The sequence below is a fragment of the Patiria miniata genome, unplaced genomic scaffold (assembly GCF_015706575.1).
Source record: "Patiria miniata isolate m_02_andy unplaced genomic scaffold, ASM1570657v1 HiC_scaffold_29, whole genome shotgun sequence".
NCBI classification, from domain to species: domain Eukaryota; kingdom Metazoa; phylum Echinodermata; class Asteroidea; order Valvatida; family Asterinidae; genus Patiria; species Patiria miniata.
This window is the reverse complement of record NW_024037068.1, coordinates 26493631-26518386: the sequence shown is the minus strand read 5'-3', so window position 1 is coordinate 26518386 and position 24756 is coordinate 26493631. Positions and strand designations below refer to the sequence as shown.

Sequence of the window (24756 nt, the reverse complement as noted above, 5' to 3'; positions counted from 1 at the left end):
AAAAATCCTGGCGACGATCATGAATGCATCTGTAGTTTAATAAATACACTTTTTGAATAATGTTGTTCTAATGGAATAGAAGGATATAGTTCCCTGCAACGTATTTGAATGAAAACGAATCAAGCACAAAACACAGGTCCCGCATAACTCGTCACGAAACAGGGTCACTTTTAATAGCTTGAACTCAAAACCTTGCATATTTTTCGTAATTTCACATAAGATCTACCTGCGCGTTATGTATATTGACTGCAGCCTACTTGGCTGTGAGTTTTTCTTAATATACGTGAACTTCGATTTTTTTCTTTTGTGCATGGTCTTAACCCTCCGGCGCAGAATCTAGCCCTTTTGGGGACCCAATTTGGTTAATTACCTTAATTAAAAAAAAAAAATTCAAAGCAATTCTGGTGATCTTCCATCTAATCCTAGCAAGAGACACCCTCTACGGATATATGCAGTCACCTTTTGTGTGTGACCCCGGGTCAGGCATATCTGAGCATGACAACCTGGGCTAAGGACCGATGCAATTTCTGCCCATCCGGGGACCCACCATATACACGCGCACAAAACAACTCGGACGCAATTTCTGCCCACCCGGGGACCCACCATATACACGGGCACAAACAAGGTCACTTGCGAGTAGACAGTGCACGGCTTGACCACAGACTATGTATACAAATACACCTCCTTAGTCTACAGACATGGCAAGATTGTGTTCATGTGGATACAGTGTTGTGTAGCCTCAAACCGTGGCGCTAAATATTTGGGTCCCCGGGGGACCCCTTACTGTAAGTGTGTTACTAAATGGGCTTTCTGCGTCGGAGGGTTAAAACAGGCAATGAATACGTGTGAAATGAAATTGAAATGCTTATGAATATTCAATATAAAGACAAATGCGCCCTCGTGTGACAGTGATGAATATGACATGCGTCACACCACAATTTTTTGACGGGGGGGGGGTTAAAGTCTCATCTCAACGATTATTGTTCGTGCAGAATTATCTAAATTAGAGGACAGTTATAGCTATGGTAAAGCAAGGAAGTAAACTGTGAGGTTAACATGGCAAAACGCCACACACGGGTACATTCCGCGCAGTTTAGTAACTTTAGTTTAATAAAGCCAATTTTTCTTTGACACATTTTGGAGAGGGACTTCGATGTAGAAGTTTTCGTTTGATATCAAAGGAGCAGCGCAGATTGTATCCAATGGAGAATGTTATAGAAACATTTAGCATATCAATTTAAATTATTGCTATAAAGACATCATTTTGTCTAAATGAACGTTCCAATACATTAATTTTTAGGTCAATTCGAATAGTTTTTTGAAACTTTGAACCAGGATGCAGATGTGCTTCCTGACCTTGCACTTAAATAATTTGTCAATTCACTGCCATTGGTCTCGGAAAGAAATACACAGTGGCACTTGTGATATACTTGAACCCTAGATTTCTATAACTGAATAACAATCGTACACCAGATACGTACAGGTTTCCCTGGCGCATATGCATTATTCATACATATCTTACGTCTTGTCCTGGATTTAACAATGATATACACATTAGCAAGGCCTTTTGTTTTTATTGAATAGTTTCATTTTTTTTTAATAGTGTAGATTTAATCACAAGAATTACTTGAAAAATAACCTGAAAGTGCAGGTGACAATACAATTTACATAAAGATCATCTGTGGGACATTTAAACGGACAGCACTCATTAGCAGATCAAAAGATGTAAAAAAAAAAAAAAAAAAAAAATCATCTACAAAGGACGGGTGAGTTTAAACAAACTGCCGAAGTGAAAGTGCGTGCAGATTCTAAATCGTTATTTTGAGAAGGAAAATGTGTGGTCAATGAGTGCATGTGACTTGCTGAGAATGTGTACTTTGGTAGTAACTGGTAAGGAGCACGTGGTGGCGACCTTGCTCAGTGCAAAACGTCTACATCTTTTCATACAGGCAGGTAACCTGGGAGATGCATTGAGATCACCAAAGCTCGTATCTACGTACACGACGCATAGCTTGTCAGAAGTAAAGCAATAGTCGGGAAAAATAATTACAAACAAGTCTGTCTACTTTCTTATTTTTATGCAACGTCTTCTGAATGCGTTACACACATTACAGAAGGGTAAATATTTTCCTGAAAAGTAATTTCTTCTAAATGAGGGTAAAGACTGCATACTCTCTGCCTCCGGAAACAATTATGGTATCAAAAGTCTGATTTTCTAAACTTGAATAAAGTGCTTCTTTAAGAAATTCGACGTACAAAATGTCCATTTCGATGGACAAAATCCCTTAATTACCCATGACGGGCAATGAAGAATTCAGTGAGCACAAACATTATAGACAACAACAGTGTACTGACAATCTCCGCAATGACGTCAAACAGCTAAGGGGAACCTGGATATCTCAACTAATCTTATAAATCACCATAAACGTTCTTCGAAATGTCTTACCTAGAATTACAAGCAGTAAGGCAACAGTAATGCGTTGAGCGGAGGCACGGGACATCCAGAACGCTGCCATTTCCAAATGTGTTGAAAGTGTGAGGCCCTAAATATAAAGTAGCAATACCCATGTGGTTTTGTTTTGTGCTATTCAAGTTGCGGCCCGGTGTTCACCTATACTGTATTGTTGTATATTTCCGGCAACAGAGGCCTTGAATTCCCAATATTAAATTGCACTTAACGCTCGGAGTAAACATCTCCATTTATAACCTTGAACTTTAGAAATGCTATCTAAAGGAATTTCTCAATTAAAGACACTGAAGTGATTGTTAGATGATTATCGCACCGAGTCTCATCTGAAGGAATCGGTTTCGATCACTTGAAGATTCCCAATACAATTCACCGGGGAGAAATCGAACGATAGCGAGGCAGGTTGTTGAGTAATCACAAGACGTCTCATCCAATCCATATTTCCTCCAATTGACCTCACGAGCCGTTCCATCGGGCACGCAGGTCAGTAGTGCTGTTTCATTGACATCCACCCAAGGGGCGCTGGAAACTGTTGGTTGGGCATTACAAACTGCTAATAAAAAAGAAATATCTTACAATCAGGGTTTTTAAAGGGAGGTTATTAATTAATTGGATTTGCATGTTCAAAATACATAAAGAAGGAAGGGGCATTTATAGGTAAATAAGATGCCCACTGCCTGCACGTGATATGGATCGTTGAAATTAGTGGCAGAAGAAGTAACATGAAATTCCTTAATTTGTTCAAGCCTTGAGCAAGATTTAGGAACCAACTTTATATTAATTCATTGACTTCAATCAGGCCTATTAAGTGGGGAAGCAGGAATATTCTAAATATGCTCCAATGGAAACGAATTCACATTATAAAATAAAAAAATAGTGATTGATTTAAAGGTAGAGTCCATCATTTGCAGCCATCCGAAAAGTAACTGGCGTAATTATTGTTGAAAAACTAACTTGGTTGAAAGATAGTAAGGAGACTAAACTCCCTGTGAAATTATTCTTTCTGGGAAGCTGTCATTTTGAAGTAATCAACGAAAGAAGGCATTTCCAACGGTGATTCTTAAGAAGCACCGTAGGAAAATTTAAATTAGTAGTTCGTTTTGTTATTCAGCGCAGCGCGCACAAGTATTCGAACGACGCACACGCGCGCGCGGTTGTTATAATTCGTCGGATCAGTGCGCGACGTCGCGTATAGTTGCAATTCAAAACAATTCAAAAACATGATTCAGCAACTTTTGATTTGAAATTGAGATCTTAGAATGCTGTTTTTCTCAGAATGTACAGCTGAAGCTTAGCTGAAACTTCATCAGGTTAGTTGCTCAGTATCCTTCATTAGATTTTGAACTCTTTTGTTGCTTCAAACGAACAAAATGCACAAATTACAAATGATGGACTCTACCTTTAAAGGGAATATACAACATTTGCAAACATCGAAAAACAAAACTACCAAGTTTTTGCGAAATACCTTAATAGGATGTTGGTAAATGACAGTCTAAAACATCCTGTAAAATTATGGCACCTGGTATACTGTCATTTTCAAGAAAAGTGGTATTTTTGTATCAATTTCCAACGCTGATCGGCCGATCAGCGTTGGAAACAACTGGCTTTTTTTCAAATACTGGCCTCAATTGACCATCGCACTTGTTTGCAATCGATTACACACCTATGAACGGGCCACGAGCCAGCTAGACTGGTTCCCTGACCTTACAATTCCCCAATGTATGTAAACTGCTCTGTTTCTTCCTATATGGAGTCAGGGAACCAGACTACAGGAAAATGATCGTTTTTCTTGGTTTTTATAGCATTTTCGAACCCAAAACCTCAAAAAAGTCAGTGTAACTATATTTGCTTTATATTTCCAACCCCTCAATTCCATCAATTTCTGAAAATTAAAACAAAAGCAAATGATGTATATTCCCTTTAAATTGCTGGAAAAAAACGTTGTTTCCTACTTTATTTATTAATAATTATCAATCACATCCCTCTCTTTCCAGTATAATTTTCGGGATTTAATTTGTGCAAGTATTAAAAGTCTATTTTTTTGGGTAAAACAATTAGGTTATTCTCCGCTTATCTCTCAAGGCCAACATCAGTAAGAAGAGAAGACAAACATTCTGGACTAGAGACGCAGCCATTTCTGCGCGTAATACGGAGATGCAGCCCAATTGTGATAACAATTAGGTTTCTTGTTTATCCTCCAAGTTCTGTTCACACTTTTTGCATGACCAACACGCATGTACAACTCCAGGCAAGGACTTCTTTTCTCGATCTCCGGTGACGACGGCCTTCATTACAACAACAAACTAAAGTGACAACCAGGCAGCGCATGGTCATAGAGTAAAATGTGACTACCTGGTTTAATTCCCTTAAAACTACCCTGGATGGAACGGGAGTGCTGACTGCTGATGCTTCAAACAACCGCGCTTTCGAAATGAACACAAATATAAAAAAAAATACTTTACAAAGCGATCGTATTGTTAGTATCACACCAGCAACTGGTTTTGAAAAGAATGAACTCAACTCGACCTTAGCAGTCAAAAGAAATATAAGAATTGGGATCTATTAATGGAAACGAGTGCTATCCGAATGGGACGTATTGAACCGCTGCAGCAATGCAATTTTGACGACATTAAAACGAATGGGAAAGGATGAACATTGTATGACAGTTGAGATATTCCCTCCTAACTCTCTGTCAATTGGGCCATCGGTTCCTTTCCACCTCGACATTTTGTTCCCATGAACAGTTGGTCCGTATTAAATCATAGGCATACTGATATCTATAGGCGCATGCAGTAAGAGTAAGACAGTATTTGTACATCTACCATCAACAGAATATCCAAATTTTAAATTCAACTTATCATTAACAACTTAAAGACTGGTTGATGTGCTTTCAGGATCATTATAACGTGCTGTTTATACTACCCTACAGCTATATTATCCATCACCAGCAGAACATTGAGTACGTGCTAGTGTCAGAGTACGCATTGAATCATCCCTTGATAGCAACATAATTATCCAAGTTCCGAACATTCATTGCCGGAATAAGGTGTCTGGACTCCACCGAGAAAGTCAGCAATAGTAGTTCCTCTTTGACTCCACACCACGTTGTCTAAGACACCAGTTACATCCAGTGAGAAGCTAAAGGTCAGTGTTGCTGATTGGCTTTGCACATGCCGATGACGGCAACTTATTTTATAGTCACAGTGATCATAAGGTACTTTTTGATGTAACTAATTCTGAACTTAGTAAGGTCTCTACATGGATCAAAGCAAATAAGTTAACTGTCAAAATAATGGAAAACACATGTTATGATATTAAGCAAAAAGAAAAACCGATTGATTACTGATATATTTATTGATAAAAAATAAATCAGACAGACTGACTCTGTCAAGTTTTTTGACTTCATATAGATAAACATTTCATATTTGTTATATTATATCAAGGAACATACACTTTTTTTTTTGCAAATTGAGAGCATTATTTCCAATTTGATATTTTAACGACTTTATATAAAAACATTAGTTTTACCTTATTAACGTATGGTATACTTGCATGGGGTCACTGCGGTACTGGTCTGATAAATAGGATACTAAGACTTAAAAAAAGGGGTTTTGAGAATAATCAACTCCACAACTTTCCAGGAACACAGTGATCCTCTTTTTCATACATGTAAAGTGTTACCAGTAAATGATATTTATTGTTTCCAACTTGTTATCTTCATGTATCAATTTAATCATTCTAAACTACCCAATGTTCAATGACACCAAAAATATACATATTCATCACCATTTAATTTATTTATTATTTATTTATTTATTTTATTTCTGTCTGGTAATGAAACCAAGGATCCCTCAAAAGTGCCCTATGCACTGTAACCCGAAAGCCTGAAGAAACCTGTAGAGAGAAGACAATGAAAAGAAATTACAGTTTCAGAGGTGGGAAAAAAAGCCCAGAGGAATATTCTGAGGAAAACCCACGGAATCAGGTAGGGACTGAAAACCCAATCCACATATTGGCCCAGGCGGGATTCGAACCCGGGTCACAGCGGTGGAAGGCGAGGAAAGTACCACTACGCCAACCTGACTCCCCATGAGGCAACTGGATTCCACCGTGTTTTTTCACGTTCTAAATTTGCTGCAATGACAGTAAAGCATTAGTGTCCCAAACTGTGGAATTCACTGGATACTTCTTTAAAAAATGTTTACAGTCAATCATTTATTGGATACAAATATAGAGCTCACTTTCTGAATAACTACTTATCAATTCATTTTGTATAACGGGTTTAATCTTAATGTTGATATCCCTTGTAGTAATGTGTATGTTGTTTAGGTATGTGCATGTAATGTAATTGTAACTTAATGAATGAATGAATGAATGAATGATTGATTGATAGTGTTATATGCCTCGCTTTGATTTTTGAGATGACATACCCTAATAAAGGCCTATTGGAATGGTAAACTGTCTCAGGTGTTTATGAAAAGTTAATTATAGCTCCTGCAATGAAATCACTCCTCTGGCTACCTATCAATGTCCGCGTCGCTTTCAAAATTCTCCTCCTTGTCTTCAAACCATCCATGGACCCAAACCAGTTTACATGTCAGATTTCAGCCAACAATACAGACCATCACGCAGCTTTCGTTGAGCTAAAACAACACAGTTGACTGTTTCCTGGACCTATCATTTATTGGTGGATCGTTCATTCTCTCACGCCACCCCGAACTCCGGAACAAGCAACCAGTTCAACCACGACAAACTTCCTCATTGTAGCATTTAAATCTTCTCACCAATCAAATATGTTCACCTTTGGTTTTTTTCAGTTGGAGTTTCACTTATTTTGGTTGTGCAAATCGTACAGTTATTGTTTATTAATGTAGAATGCGCCATGATCGTTAAATTGGCAGATACCGGCGCTATAAAAGTTTTCTTAAGGTTTCATATTTATTAATGAATTATTTAATTAATTAAAATGCACTACATGGTTCCAGTTAAATCCGTTTTGTTCTGAATATAATACTTTGGAAATTTGTCTCCCGTCTCAGCCGAAAAGATACACCTTGATTAAGGTTTAGAAGTAGACGGGTTTGTCAACGTCTTCAGGGTCGTTGATGTCTTTCTGGCGATCTGCAGGAGTTTGACTGCCTCTGCCTTGCCGGTCTCTTGCACCATCTTGCTGAAGATACTGTCTTCCTTCTGAAGCAGAACGTAAGGCTCGTCAAACTCGATGAGCTGCCCTGCGTCAAGCACCTGAAAAACAACAACAACAACAACAACAACAAGACTTAAAGATCACGTCGGAAATTAAAATACATATCATCTTATAATTGTATTATTGATTAAAGAAAAATATTTTGGATAGATAAATGAGACACATCACCTCACAGGGTAATTACTAAAATACGAACACTCTTTTCTTTTGGTCAATCAACATTCGATTATTAAATCTCGCATGCCCTGAAGTCTTACCATAACTTTGTCCGAGTCCATGATTGTGTTGAGACGATGAGCTATTGTCAGAACTGTGCAGTGTTTGAACCGCCGTCTGATGGTTGCCTGAATCAAGCGGTCAGTTCTGTAGGAATTAAATGTACAGGAAACATGAACTGATTATTTTGAAAACGATTAATAAGTTCACACCAAAATACAGCCAAATATGACTGACGATCTCCCTATATTGCATTTGTATCAGAACGAAACCGACTGTATATTATATCACTCTATATCACCATCAGCGATATATATATATATATATATATATATAAGCCTCTCGTCGAGAAGATCTTCGACTCAACATTCTTCCTGTTACAACAGGAGCAGGTGGAACAGGAGCAGACAGTTATGAAGTGGTATTTTCTCATTTTTTAGGGTTAGAGTAAAGCTCAAGCGGGTTTCTTACGGGTTATCTGATTGCCTGTACGAGAAATTAAACAGGTGGATGATACGGTTGATTTAATTTAAGCGAAGGTAGGTGTTGCTGGATAATTCTTAAGCACAAACACTCACCTGATGTCCACGTTGGCTGTGGCTTCGTCCACTATGAGGATCTTGTTCTTGCGTAGGATAGCCCTAGCCAGGCACAGTAGCTGTCTCTGACCCACACTGAAATTAGTGCCTCCCTCGGTCAAGACTGCCTCCAACTTGTCCGGTAGCTCCTCAATCGCTGGTTTCAACTCAACCTTTAATTTGGGTCACAAAAAGGCGCTCTTCAGAGTGGATATCATATCCACAAGTAGCCTCTTCTAGTTTTCTAAGATTCCCCATCTTACAGAGATTTCTGTCGCAAGATTTGTCATTGCATTTAAGTCCCAACGATAGAAACCTTGGATTAAAAATTCGGTTCACAGTTTAGATTATCAACTGCTGAAATTGATATACCAAGCGACAACAGGTGTGAGAAGAAGGAAATCGTACAGCTGCAATTGTACATTTTTTTGTCATTATCTCAGAGGCCTGAATGAACAAACACAGCATAGACGACAGCAGAACACCTAACATACCTCTTCAACAGCCCTCCATATATCAGAATCCGAGTGTTCACTGAAAGGATCCAGGTTCTTGCGAAGTGTTCCGCTGAATAAAACTGGGTCCTTCAGACAAGGAGAACCAAAAGAGGTTACACAAAATAAAGTTCAGCGATAACACAAACTTTTTCAAAAGCAGATACCTGGACATATGTTTGATATTAACAAAGAACTTATCAACTCTATCATATTGAATAAGCTTTATAATGTTCCAGAAAAGTAGCAAAAACACATGTTGTAGCCTACTCGAAAAAAAATATTTCGCTGTTGTTAACAAAACTGTGTACAGTTTGCTAAGTTAAAGGGCTTTAATTACCTGTGGGATGAATGAGACTTTCTTGCGGAGGTCATGCAGTCCTATCAGGCCTGTGTTGATACCGTCTATCATTACGGTACCTGTGGGCTCAGCCAGTCTCATCAACACTGTCATCAAGGAACTCTTGCCGGCTCCTGTCCGGCCTACGATGCCCACCTGAAAGCCGCGATATGATGGGTAAAAAGATATATTTTTAACAAGATTTCGGATGTTGTACCAGATATAACTTAATCGCTTTCACCAAAGACGAATGTTTTCTAGGCATTTCATTTTAAACCAAACTATAGCTGATGGAAGTATCCAGTCATCCCGAGAGATAATTTATTCAAGCTCTATTTATAAAACTCATGCTGTTACACGTAATAATCCTCATTTGAAATAATAAAAACAAGATTGATAGAACTGAGGTCGTGGAGCACATCGGAAAGTACATGTAAACTATTCCTTCTTCAAATCCTTGACTGAGGCCTGATTCTTACTCTTTTTTTTGCAAGAAGTAAATATAACAAGTAAAGGAAAAACATGTTTTACATATATGTAGTCTCACCTTTTGATTTGGCCTGATGGCGCAGGTAATTTCGTGTAGTACCAGTGGCCCGTCATCACTGTATCTCAGAGAGACATCTTGGAGCGTAATGGCGCCATCTTGTGGCCAGTCTGGAGGTGGCTTGTGATTGGTTTGCAATGGTGCCTCCGGTTTGATATCGATATACTGGCAAACACGTTCCACTGACGTCATCTGAACGTACATAAAATGACAGAGTGTCCCTGTTGAAACAGACCGCCTTCAAGTGCATTATAATTAGTTGTACTGTTGACACCTGTTGCCCTACTAAAATTGAAATATTGCATCCAAATCATATTAAACAGATCATACTGACAGTGTTGTAGTCAAGTACTTTTTTTCCGAGTACCGAGTACTGCCGAGAACTTAGGTTGCCGAGTACAAGTACGAGTACGAGTACTTGTACCTCCGAGTACAAGAACGGGTCTCCGAGTACGAGTATACGAGTACAAAGTACTTGTATTTCCGAATACGGCCATACGGGAAATGGTTCGTTGTACGTAATTGACCCACTCACGGCTGGCTGTTCAATGTGTTTGTCTGGACGTGCACAGAGGAAAATCAGGAAATTCGATTTCTCTACAAGCCAATCAATCATTCAAACTGAAAGTATCGATAAAATAAGGCCGTGGTATATAGTCAAGCTACATCATTTTCCCCCGAGTACTGCTATTCGAGTACGAGTACTTTGATGATCGAGCACAATTTCAACATGTCGAGTGCGAGTACTTTGCTGCCCGAGTACGAGTATCGTCATCTCCAATACGAGTACTTTGACATTCGAGTACGAGTACGAGTACGAGTACGAGTACTCCAAAAAAAGTACTCGAAAAAAGTACCGAGTACAAGCACTACAACACTGCATACTGATCGGAACGTCGAATCTTACAACCAACCGGTTCTTATCAGAACCTTACACCTTTCCACATGTTTTTACCGCAAACCTTCACTACTTCATACGGCCACTATACAAAGTTTCAAATCTCATATTCACGGTTGCTCACAAAATCAATAGTGTAGTTTATCACTTCCTCTAACATCACTCTGCCGATCATAGTCGTATCCCTTGCATACGGCTTCCGTCGTGTCCAAATGCACGAGGCAGTTTGTGGCTACTGCTTTTGCAAGGCGACACGGTGAAAAAAACATAGCCACAAGCGTTTCTTTAGGAGAGGGTTTAGTGTCAGAGCTTACCTGGTTTTCTAACTCTGCACTCTGTCGCACCGCCCACTGGAACTCCCCCATGAGACCCATCGCATACGTCAAGGAGAGACCGACAATGCCAGAGCTCAGATCAAGAACTATAGGGGGAAATCGAATGTAATCGCTTAACTTATCTAATAAAGTTAAATTTGCTTATCCAATACTGGCCGCATGTTGCTAAACATACCAATTGCCTAAACTCATGAGTGAATTCCTCCTAAAAGTCGGTTAATTATTGCCCCAATCAACGAACACTTGAGATACTGTTATTTCATGCTAATGTTGGCAAATAACATTACCAATGGTTTTGAATTTGAGGTGTTGTACTTATATGTGATGCGATCCCGCTAAATGAGTCGTTTGTCGACCCTGGTCAATTTTTTTTACAGATTTGAAAAGAGCATTACTGCTGTGAAATCTGCATGCTGGTACCATCTTAGTTCAACAATTATGGAAGTCGGAACACCAAGAGATATGATTAAGTAATGAAGTGGCCCTATTTTGGCCTGAATCTCCAAATGAAACTTCCCAACAACACTTGAGGTACTGTAATTTCATGCTATTGTTGGGCAAATAACATTACCTCTGCTATTTTTTAAGTGTGAGGTTTTGTAATCATATTATGAAATGGTTTAAAGGTATAAGGCCATTTCATCCACAATACATGTGATTATCTTCTTTTTTTACCGGGCTGAGTTGCAAGGTATATTTACGGACTTACGATCTGCGGCCAGGATACAGGTCAAACTGACTCCGGAAATAAATAACACATTGAAGAAATCCAGCTGTACACCGAACCAGTTAGTCGTGGACAGGAAGAGGAACCAGGCCCTAGTGTGGCCGTCCAGGTACCCGTCAAAGTCCGCAGTGAATCGCTGCTGAGCCTTGAAGGCGCGGACGGTACTCAGACCAGTCAGGGTGGCTGACAGGTGGGAGAATACCGGACTGCGAGCTGAATACAGGTGCACATGATAACATAATTATCGGTCAAACCATCCCATAAAAATGACGGACTAGAAAATGTTTGCTCAGCAGTATCTGAAATCCTCACGAGTTCATCACAACTGAATATCAGGTAAAGTGACAAGCTACACCAAGAGTTATTTGTGACCAGTACCCTATCCAGGCTTGGATCAGGGAGCAATTTAGGTATTTTTCTTAAGCAAAGAGGCTCCGATTTTGTTAAAAGAGAGAAAGGGTATATATTACTACCTAAATCTGATGAAAAACAAGCTCAAAATGTATTTTAATCGGAGCTTTATTTGTCCTTCATTTCCTTAAAGTAAAATGTGCTCAAGGGGCCAGTTTCCCTCATCGACTCCCCCTGCTGGATAGGTTACCGACTATGACAAAGGTGCTGTACATCATTTTACGTGTTATTTTAATGTGATATACATTTCAATGTTGAAGATTGGCCTACCTATTCCTTCTAATCTTTTAACGTCGCGAGAGGAGGCTAGGTAGTACCTCCTCGTGAAGTGAAAGACGATGCCAATCGGCAATGTGAAAGCGAGGCAAAAAGGATTGAAGATGGAGATCAGGATGACAATAGCAATGGTACTCAAAGTGATCTTGAAAAGAAAATTAAACAATGACATAAATAGTAAAAAAAAAATATTAATGAAGTCATTGATGGTGAAGCATTTTGATTTGATTTTCTAGATCTTCATGTTTTCAACATGTTACAAATTTGTTAGAAAATGTAATGAGAAGGTGACTCAACTGCAGTATGCAATATACATATTTAACTGTTTGTGTATTGTGTACTTTACCTGAAGAAAATCAGTGAATGTAGATGGCAAAACGTCATCCATGTAGCCAATATCTTTAGCAAAGCGATTCAGAATCCGACCTGGAACCAAAATATACATTTGTCAGGTCTTTGCATTTCTGGCAGGACGTTTACATTTTGCCATCTTGCAGGCAACATGCGGAATCAAAGATCTCCAATGAACCTTAAGGTAGAGAGCCCGTATCAGGTCACGTGCACATTCGGTGCACAAAATGGTCCAATAATAATCCATCAAACTTTGGGCATGCCATGCGTACAGGCCATGCAGTATGATTAAACAACCTCACGCCCACGATGATGCACATGCACAACGCATAATAGTCTTTATTGTAGATTAAAACAAAACAAGCCCCTCTCCGTGCCTCTAAGGGCACCAATTACCATCGAACAACATAGTAATTGATTGACCCGTGTCTCACCCACAGGATTTGTATCAAAAAACTGCATGGGCGCTCTGATGATTGAGCCAAACATCTGTTTGTGAAGGGTCTTTGAGGCTGTTACAAACACATGGAAGAACAGGAAGGCGCGAAGAAACAAGGCGGCGGTGGTAGCTCCACACAAGATGGCGTATATCCTGATGTAGTATGACCGGTTCTCGTACTCCATACCGTCCTGATAATACTGCACAGAGGACACAATGAAAGAAGTAAGATTGGACAAGCGTTTCTGGAGGTTTTACCTGCCACATAACTTACATTTGAGTAATCGTTTGCAGATCGCAAGGATCACCTTTTCCAGATGTATGATTGGAATTACACGCAAACGTCATCGCTACGTTCTTCGAGGCGTCCTTTCTCTTGTGAGTAGTCAGCACTGACCGTTGAACTCATGAGGAATCAACTAAAAAATGGATTAAACCAGAACTAAAGCTTGCTCCTACTCGCTAGTTTTCAAAACGTCCCTCCTTTTTAAGGCAACTGCCGGTATCTTGACGATTTGATCAAGTGTACGTTAGCAAATTCTGGGTACGCCACCCCTCTTCTGGTACTGATACTAAGCGTAAACCAACCTGACTGGTAATATTCCTGTCCACTAGATCCGTCTCTTCTTTGTTTGCCCACATCGCTAGCCAGACATCCGCGTAAGAAAGCAATGCCTTAAATCGAAAGCAGAGAAACATAAACTGTAGCTTAGTTTGTCTCGATAAATATCTTTATCTAAAATGCTGTTTATTTTTTGTTTACTTTCAAACAAACATAATATCAAGGTAACCATAGTGCCCATCAACGGTGTACCATATAGTAAGCCAACAGATTACTTCCAAGCTTACTTATGACTTAACGTGACTTCCTACTTTAAATTCATAGTCACAAAATAATAACAAAAACCTCCAAACTAGTATTGAGGATAGACAGGCAGGGGCAGGCTTTCGTTATCGTGGCGATTAGCATCTACCTGTGCACCGACTACGACAATGACCCAGACGAGCAGAAAGATGACACCTGCAGCAGCTCTGAAGAACCGGATGTACACCATCCAATCCACAGTGCCGGCCGCCATCTCCTCCGGGGCGATATCAACAGGTGTCTCAACCTAGAGACAATTACATAATGGATTGGTGTATGTAAAATCAACTGAATAAATTCCACTTGTAGTTATTTCTAACAATGAACTTTGCGAGTCGTTTTGAGCATGAACCAAAGAAACGTACCGCATGTCTGTCTGGGTAAAACGAGACATCTGAACAGATGGACAACGTGTCGTCAAGTCGTTCAGGATTTACATCCTGCTCATTCTCTCCATCGTAGTCACCATCTTCAGACTTCTTCTTCAAGAGGGCAGCGAAGTCTATGCCGTCTTCCTGCAGCTCTTGGTAGGTTCCGTATCCAGCCACCTTGCCCTTTCGAACATCAGACAAATATCTGACAATAATAACCATCTTTCAAATGAAAATAATGTTACTCTCTCTTCTCTATCGAGACTGTACAGAGCTTTTAACGTGCATTTGACTGCTTCTCTAAAAGAAAAATTTTCCAACAATGAGAAGTTTTCATACAACACTGCAGCCTGTACTATCACTTCATATATCTACTTTTAAGAGGGTATCCTCAAATAACGCCAACTAACTTGATGTAAGTTTATCTCAGGCAATGCTGTGAAACGAAGACGAGTGCGAAATATACATATTTTTGATGTATTTCTATTAATAAGTACCTCCTTAAGGATGAGAATCTTGTCAGCCTTGTCAATGAATTGAAGCTGATGGGTGACAAGGATCACAGCTTTGTCCCTCATTTCATTGAGAATGCACCTATGAGAGACAAAAGGTTATGTTCCAAATAATGAAATGTTTCTTAAAATTAGTAGATTTGTTTTTGTGTCTTTAATGGTTTGTCTTCTCACTTTTCAAAGAGGTGTCTACCAACTGCTGGATCTACTGCACTCAGAGGATCATCTAGTAGATACACATCGACATCACTGTACAAGGCCCTGGCCAGGCTAACCCTTGCCCTCTGACCTCCACTAAGGGTCACACCACGCTCACCAACGAGCGTCAGGTCACCATCAGGTAGCAGTTCGATATCCTGTAAATATATAACTACAAGTTTAGACAACTTAGGGTTATTAAAGAAATAGCTTATTGGCCTATGTTTCATACTTGTGGCTTTGGAATTATCAACAAGCCTGTCGTGTCCAAAGTACATGAGATATGTCCTGGGATAACATAATTCACTGTTTTTCCATGCAGAACATGGCCTGATATAAAGTCAAAGTCCCCCAAATTAGGGGCCCCCAAACCTCCTGAAACAGAGGCAGTGTACGATGCTAATATTTGGAAAGCCAAAGAAGTGTCATGCAAACATCACCAGCGATTGCACAACGCCACTTTCAATGGTCCCCAGATACTTACTCTGGTTAGCGCACACTGTTTGATGATTCGCTGGTACTTGGCCGGCTGGTATTCGTTGCCGAAGAGGATGTTGTCTCTTAGCGAGCCAGAAAGGATCCAGGGCTGTTGAGCCGTGTAGCCAACCCGACCATTCAAGACGTTAACTCCTGATACAGTAGGCATCTCTCCCAGAAGGGACATCAGAAGCGAAGACTGTCAAGAAGTAAACATCAAACACCTGAGATTGTGACGCCTTCATCTGCTCATTTTGCGTATGCATTGGAGTTTTACATGCTGCGGACTCACACAAGAGAGTTTTGATACCTCTCGAATCGGCCTTTGACTTACCGAATCAGGCAAGAGAAATTCTAAAGAATATGGAGAATATGAGAACATTTCAAGCATCCCATAACCCATTCGTAAGGATGCGTGCGGAGAGGGCGGCAGCATGCGGCTTACCTCATGCGTACCTATTGGGACTCAAAGTACACACACCAAAGACATGTAAATACGAGCATTAACCTGTAGACGGAAGGATTCCCAGACTTAAAATCATTTGATTTACTCACCTTGCCACACCCAACAGGCCCAATGACTGCAAGCAGCTCACCTGCCTGTATGCAAAAACTGACGTCTTGGAGCATAGTGTTGCTGGTGTCCTTTTGATTGAGGTAAAAACAAAACAGACAAACAGTGACGGATTTGTTTTAAACAACATTTTTTACTGTGACATAATCAAATAAAGAATTTGTGGGAAAACAAACGATGACACGATATTACTTCTGTCGTTCCTGCTCAAGAAAGCCAATTGACAAATGAATGACTATGGGCAACTCTACCTTGTTCCAAGATCCGTACATGTTCTCCACGACAATCCGGGCCCCATCTTCTTTCTCAGTATCAGGGTCGTTCGCATGAAGATTACGCTCGTACGGTTCCTCTTCTTCCTCGTTTGCGGCAGGTCCTAGGTAGCCTCCCGACTCACCATTGTCCACAGACTCAATCAGACAATTGGTGTTTTTTGCTTGAGCGCTGTTTGGATGCTCAGAGATGTGAGACTCATCATTCTGAGGGATACCATGTGTTTTGATCTCGTCCAATATAATCGTGGGTTCTTCAAGGAACGCATCATCAATGACGTCCTTGTGAGGCTCGTTTGCGTGTCTCTGAAGCTCCTCCATCAGCAAAAAAATCTGGTAAGATGAACAAAATATATGACTACAGACAAACTTCAAGATTCATTTGTTTCTGTACACCAACTATCTTTTTTTGCAACTTTTCAAGACGGACTTTCTCAATCGAATTCTTTGAAAGGAGTCAAGTAATCCGAACAGTTGGAAGCCGAAAACCATCATTGACGAGGAAGACTTTAACACCTGATTTTCAATAATTAAGACAGGACACTTGTAATCTAAACATCGTCGATCAGAGGTTTATTCTCATCCTCACCTGAATCCTTTGGATGGAGACGAGTCCCTCCGACCCGTGCATGAACGAGAGTGGGAAAAAGATGGACAGGCAAATCCTGGCGCTGAAGAACAGTGCGAGGACGGGGAAGACCTTAGAGGGCGTGACAGGATTTCCCAGAGAGGCGTAGACGATAAATGAGATGAATGTCGTCAACAGAGGGCCGTCGAACAGTAGGGCTTCTATCAGCGCGCGCAAATATGCACTTTGTAATATCTTCCGTACCTCCTTTCTGCAGATAGGTAAAAAAAACAATTATATTGGTATAATCTCCTATTTTATTTCCTATGTACGATAAACCGTGCTGCTGCTCACTTGGATGAACAGGTTTATTTGCCAATCACCGGACCATCGGAAAGTTGCAGGCCGACTGAGTTATAGTGCCAGTGGTACATCTACACATGTACTGACAAGAATTGTCAAAGGCCGTAAGAGCTCCTCACATCAGCTAACAGACACCCACTATAGATAACAAGTCTCGTCTGATTAGTTTCGGGAAATACAATATACTTAATCCCCTTCCTCTTTTCGTCTTGAATGAGGAAAGTCAACTTACGCTCGGCTTTCGGCGACAAGTTTTCCAAACGAGTGTTCCCACGCGTATATCTTGATGACGCGCATGCCAGATATCACTTCATTCATGACGCGGATCCTTGCATCCGACAACAAGGCCGTTTTGGATCTGAAAAGAGAAAGCGCTTTGGAAACTTGACTACAAAAATCTATGGGCTTGCTTAAGATTGTTAGAATTATTACTATACATGTAGAATGAAGACAATGAAGTAGAGAAAAATCACTCCTCACCTCAGTTGGTAGAGTATTTTGTTAACCTATGAAATGGGTTTTTATAACGAAACATCCTACATTGTATGTGATTCGTATTACAAAGTATGCAGATATGCATACCAGACAATATCACACTTATAAGAGCTTGGCACCACAATATACTGAAAGCTGTAGCCAGGTGTTGTGATAGTTGTTGTTGCACCGTGTGGTGATTAGTTTTACTTTTCCGTTTCATCTGAAGTGGGGTCAGGGAACCAGACTACAAGAACATGATTGTTTTCTTGGTTTTTCCTGCATCACGAACACATCCTTCAAACAGGTCAGTATAACAATAAATTATTGTCTTCAAGATACGAACCCCCAAATCCATCCATTTCTGAAAACTACAGCAAAAGCAACTGTTGCTATTTCTGATTATAGGCCTATTACGCGTTAGAACAACGAGGGGGGGGGGGGTGAATGCCGCTTAAAAACATAGATTATTCCATTGCATATCTGATTGACAGTTTGCTCAAGAATAAGCAAGAAATAAAATAAACCATGGAAAAGAATGTATTTTCAAGACTCTACTTCAGCAGTTGCGTACAAAGTCTATGGAGAGTCAAGAACACTTTCTAAGTATTTCCTAACAAAATTGGAAATGTTTCTTTATCCCAGATTCATGTCTATTCACCATATTTGCAATGAATGATCTATCATGAGATGACCTAGGAAGAAAAAGGTGGAATCAGGGTGCAACGTTCTTTCCTGACCATGAGGTTTCTCACAGCATCCATGCTCACCTCAGTTTGCAAGATAGTTTCCCCATGTATCCTTGCAGGGGTGCCATGAAGATCAAAATGGAGATCCCAGCGAGGCAAGACACTCCTATTACCCTCCAAGCTAGAGCTACGACAGTAATAAGCTGAAGAGGAGCTATCCAGAAGTAGTGGAGGAACCTAACGGCCTATCAAAAAGAGAGACGCAGCTGGGTACATAATTAAGCAATTCTTTACATACATACAACCAATTTTGTAGGAAGGTTAAATGAGATTCAAAAAGGATTTGGGATGGCTGGGAGCTTAGAGCTGCTATTACGGCTTGTGCCCGATGATACAATACATGGTTGCCGCAAAATAAACATTGTTCTTGACAGTAACAGGTAGGTATTTTGGTCACACACCGTCAATAATTGTTTCGACATAGGCCTAATTATCAGATAATTCAGAACGTCACAAGCTATCGGTCAGATGTTATTTAGATACTGCTTAATATACAACACAGTTTGATGACACCATTATTTTCCAGAATCATTTCCAACTGGCAGTAACACTCGGTGTATTTTTGGCACGTACCAAATCGAATCTGTTGACGTCATTGGATAAGATGTTGACCAGTTGACCGATTGTCGTTTCTCCTAAAGCTAGGTTGCTGAGTCTCAAGGCCTGCAAAATTGAAAACATTTGTATCACTTTAGTGTCTAGGGGAATTCCCTTACTATTATCATCATCCTTATGTTATCCGTGCTTTAATTACGAAATTCTGAAACTCGCAAAGAGGAAATAATCATGCTACATGCAAGTTATATTTTTTTTTGCTGAAATCGTGTTCTAATGACAACATGATGAGGTTTTGGTTTTCAATGTCACACTTATTCACTTTCATATGCTACATAATTTAAACATCGAGTACACGGTGTTTATACAAATATGTTGGGAATCTAATGATTATTTAGTTATTATAATTCAAAAAGTAACTTATACTGAAATACAGATAGGCCCCAAGTTGGCATTCAGCCGTTCCGGGATTACACTGTACTCAGGCGCGGTTCTAGAGCCAATATATATATATTTTTTTTTTGGGGGGGGGGGGGGGAGGGGAGGCTAGCAGGGTGGATCCAGATTTTTTTTTCAGGGAGGCGGGCTGAAATGAAGACCGGTTCTTTTCTCCAGACACTTAGGCCTACAAAACTCAATGGGGGAAGGAGAGGGGGTGGCTTGTGCCATATTTTCAATGGGGAGCGCTGATAATATCCTACAATCATTCACACTAAGTGTACAAAATGCACCCTTCTCACGACTATTTATTTGGGGCAAGACCCGTTCGCATGTACGTAAGTCACATTCTTACATTTTGGTAGTGCCTTTCGTTTTCATTATGGAATGTATTTATTTATTTATTTATTTATTTTTTTTTTTTTTTGGGGGGGGGGGCCTTAAGCATCCCTAGCCACCCTAGAACCGCCACTGACCGTACTGCAATTTCCTACTGGAAATCTTGAATCACCTTTCTAAAGATGATACCCGAGCAGGCCGTCCTAAGCCTCATTCCCGTGATAGCAAAACCGAAGAAGCAGGCATGGTGGGTGATGAGTACGAGAAGGGAAGACAAGGACATGCCCAATGCTTGCAAGTAGGCTTCCGTGGTCGACACGAGGTCCGTGGAGAAGTACAGAACCAGACGACTCAGCATCACTGGCTGGGCCATCTTCAAGACGACCTCCTGTTGACAATGTCCATATCCAAAATACATGTATGAGAATTAAGACGGATATCCGAATAAACGAAACACTGATATAATAGACGAAATTAAGAGTATTTGAAACAGCCTTTTAGTAGTTTCTTATACACAAACAGCATGCACCCTTTGCGGTTTGAAATGTTCCGCAGAGAACTTTAATAAACAATTTACAATCAATAGCCCTTCTCCTGATAAATGAAATGGTAGTCGTAGCAGTGGCATAGCCAGGAATTTTTCAGTTTGGGGGGGGGGGCGCTGGGGGGGGAGGGGCTGGAATATTTCATGGGGGGGGCGTCATGTAGATCAAAACATTGTGTAATTTGCTGCGGAATTTGTTTCTTTTACACGCTGCATTTCACTTAACATGTTAATAATAACTTCTAGTGACTGACATCGAGTCGGTTTTTATATTCATGTAAATGCTTTCTGGCGTTTCGATTGTCAAGTCCTTGAAAATGTTTCCTTAGATCTCTAGTAAGAAAAGTAGTACAATATTCACAATATACAGATGGTTTTTGGTTACCTCAATGAATGCAGGCAAGCCGTGTATCATGTAATGCCAGCCAAAAGCTCTAACCAACGCCCATCGAAGAGACGGAGGCCTTCCTGTGGCTTCGCTTTTCTTAATTTCTTTATTCCACTCCCTGCATGGAAAAATGAAATTCAAAAGATCATACTCGACCTACCACCAATAACATAAAATTAAGATTTACAATTGTAAATAATCGTTGTTTTCCCTCTCCATGGGTAGTCAGATATAAATGTATTAGTTTGTATTTTTTGTCACTGATCTGGAAGCTTTAAGTGTGCTCAAGGGTTTTTAGACTTGATTTTGTTTACACATTTCGTATTTGGATAGGGTGTAGCATGGGCACATACATTACCTCTCGAGTTTACCAACCACGACTCCAGCGGAGTCGTCAGGCAGAACGTCATACAAGTCTGTTTCAACAAGAGGTCTCTTGTAGCCCCGACGGAAGAAGTCAAACATCCAACTTCACAAAAGGAAATGTATTGTACATGTAAACAACAAAAAAGAGGAGGAAACAAAATGACATGGGGTGGTTAAACAGTGATGTTCAAGTCACGTTATTGTGTCAATGTTTTATGTGCACTATATGTAAGTCAAGGATTATACGGAACATAGTTTGGGAAGAATGGTAAGATGTGCTAAGTAACTGATTCAGTATTTGTTTAATTTCCTGGTTGAATAACCTAATTATTATGGTGTTTTTGCAATACAATGCGAGTAAAAGCAACAGCAACTAGCATATCAAAACGGAAGGGTTGTTCCTGGTGGGTTTTAAAACAATTTTGATGATGTTGTATCATACAAAAAAATGTATAAGAATATATATCATTAACAATTTTTACCTATAGGCTGCTAACAATTATGTACTGGACAGTTGATGTAAATTGTATTTTTCCCTCGAAAATTAAGATGCCTAAGATGCTCACCGAAACAAAAGATGCCTCAATAGTTTGAAGCAAATCGGAAAAAAAAACAATTCACAGACTAACTGAAGTTGGTCAATGTTGGGTTTTGCCCTTCACCGACGTATATACAATGTACACTCAGTGTGTTACCTCCTGAGTGAAAGTTGGGAAAAATCACTCGGGTGGGACTTGAATCCACGACCTCCTGATTTCTATGCAAATGCATTACCCCTCGTACTCGACCACCGAGCTTGCAGGATCGGTTATCTGGTTTGAATCTGATGTACATGTAGCAGCGGGTATCGCAATTAAACTATTCATGAGATGGAATTTGAGTCGGGGTGATGTAAAACAATATTGGATTTTGTTCTTCACTGACGTATATACACTGTGAACACACTAATTACACATTGTTTATACGTCGGTGAAGGGCAAAACCCCATTTTGATTTACATCACCTTGACGCAAATTCCATCTTATGAATAATTAATGTTTGTGTAAAAATACGGCAGCACAAATAACTACAGTACAAAAAGAGGTGGCATGTTATTGTAAGCTTACAGGAGAATAGCACAATGGTCTATGTCCTTGCGTATAATATGGTGAACAACTTATCTTACATGAAAAATAGTTTGGAGAAGAGACCAGCTGTCTTCATGGGATGTGGCGGTCTTCTGACTCCGGAGGGGGCTTTGACGGGCTCATCCTCAGTCTGCGTCGAATCTGAAACATGTCTAGGTTTGTTGTCGTTACGCGATATTTTGGACGAACCGTCGACGTTATGGACCGCCATGACGGTGCTTGAAATATATATGGAATGAATATATGAAGTATTGTATATTGTGGCAGTAGTGGTGCGTGTTCGTAACAGCTATTCTTTGCCAGTGAGAAACGTGCTATTGTTGGAATAGCACGCACCAGTGACCATTACGGACACACTCGCGCAAAGTGGCCGGCAGCTTTCTATACAAAAACCTCGTTGGCTCGGGGTTTTGTACGTAAACCTTATCAGTCAGCTCAATTGACTTCGGCCAAACCGCAGTCCCATCATAAGAAATAAGTTAACAATGTTAACCGGACCATTTCTTCCAAGAGTGTGTCTCTAATGACGACAAGGTTACACATGCGCCAACACGTGTGTTTGCCATGATAGAGAGTTAAGCACAGTTCGGTAATCCGTACGCAATGGCGTACCCAGGATTTGGGTGGAGGGGTACAAAATGGGTTATTTGTAAAAAGAGTGACCCTGATTTAGATTTCATCTTTTTATCGTCAATATGGTTAAAAGTGTGGGAGTTGGTTGGGGTGGGGTGGGCAGAATGTAGAGGGGGGGGGGGGTTGAAGATGTACATCCTTATATACATTTGATAAAATGTTCAATTGCAGAAAAAAAGTTTAACATTTAAGAACAAAAGACAAAATAATACAGAAGAAAAGATAATGTCTGAAAAAATACCAGAGTAGTATACGCACTCAACTTATAACTGCTGCTAGGTACAAAACATAGAGGAGTGAGTGAACGTAACCATGGATTGAAATGACGGTTACCGAGAAAAAAATAGACGCTGACACAGGAGCTTCCTTTTATTCCGTATACAACCTGCGTATGATGCGTATAGCATTTTCTTGCCAGTGAAATAAAACAATTCAGAAAAAACTGAGCGTATGCCAGCAGCTGATTTTGTTTTCAACGTGTAGACGAGTGATGAAAAATAAAAAAAACCTCTGTTGGTCCTATTTCCATGAAATAGAGGATCAGTTATATTCCAATTCAATCAAATGGCGTCCAATGGTTGCCTTCAAGTTTGTCGTACAAAAAACACGTGGCCCCCGTAAAATCAAATAGTTGGGGGTGGGGTGGGGTTGTTGTTCCACCTTGTAATGGGGGCGCTGATTAAATCCGACGATATGCAATAGATGGCGCTTCTCAGGACGGCAAAATTGCCGTGGCTCGCCCTAAATACAAAAAGGGGCACTCGCAGGAGGCTGGTGGTCAAAAGGGGCAATTTGTTTTTGAAAGGGCACTTGTTTATTAAACAAAGGCACTTGTTCCAAAAGGGCACACTTCAAACATATGAGGGGAGGGAACAATGTTGAAAAACAGGGCACTTGAATGGAAAAGAAAAAAAGGTACTTGAATGGAAAAGGGCAGTCGTTACAAAATATTCGGGGGTAAATACCCTCTTAACGCCCCCACGCCTCTGTGTATATATAAATGGTTACGACAGGACCGTGGTTATCTAGCTTTAGCTGAACAGTGTGCTTGATTGACTACGGGAAGCCAGGCGGGCCGTAACGCGAACGGACAGCTACGATGACGGGGCGGGTATTGTAGGTCTGGGCGGCGCTAGAACACAGGGTACTAAGCCGCAAAGAACCATTAGAATTACCAGTGAGTGCGTTACTATTTCTCCTGGCCTACCACCTCCTTTGAGGGATCGATTCGAATAGCAAGGGTAATTTGAAGTTCTTAAATCATCAAATTGTTAAAGCCAATAATATTGTAAGTTATGTTGGCATAAAATTGATTTAATTCGCAGACTATATTCTGGTGTTGCTCTTCAGAGAAGATAATGTTTACAACGGCACCTGCTCCTGAAGCTCATTTGTCACTTGATACACAATTACTGGATTCTTAATTGTTTAAATGCAACAGACTGTTTCTTCGGTTTTTCCAGGTGCAGCCAAACCATACATGACAGATGTAATAGCAATAATTACGTGATGAGTCATCAACTATATGTTGTATACATTAACATAAATTGTGTAGTAACAATTCTTTGTGCTAAGTAACTCATGCTGGAATATTAGCATCCAATTGGCCAGCGCCATTAGTGGGCGTGGCTTAAGGCATTATTATTAATCACTTCTCG

The 24756-nt window shown here is 40.2% G+C and overlaps 1 pseudogene; it reads right to left on the bottom strand.

The window, feature by feature from the left end:
* Window positions 1-6954: 6954 nt before the first annotated feature.
* LOC119735759 lies at window positions 6955-22812 on the bottom strand (annotated as a pseudogene).
* Window positions 22813-24756: the final 1944 nt, after the last annotated feature.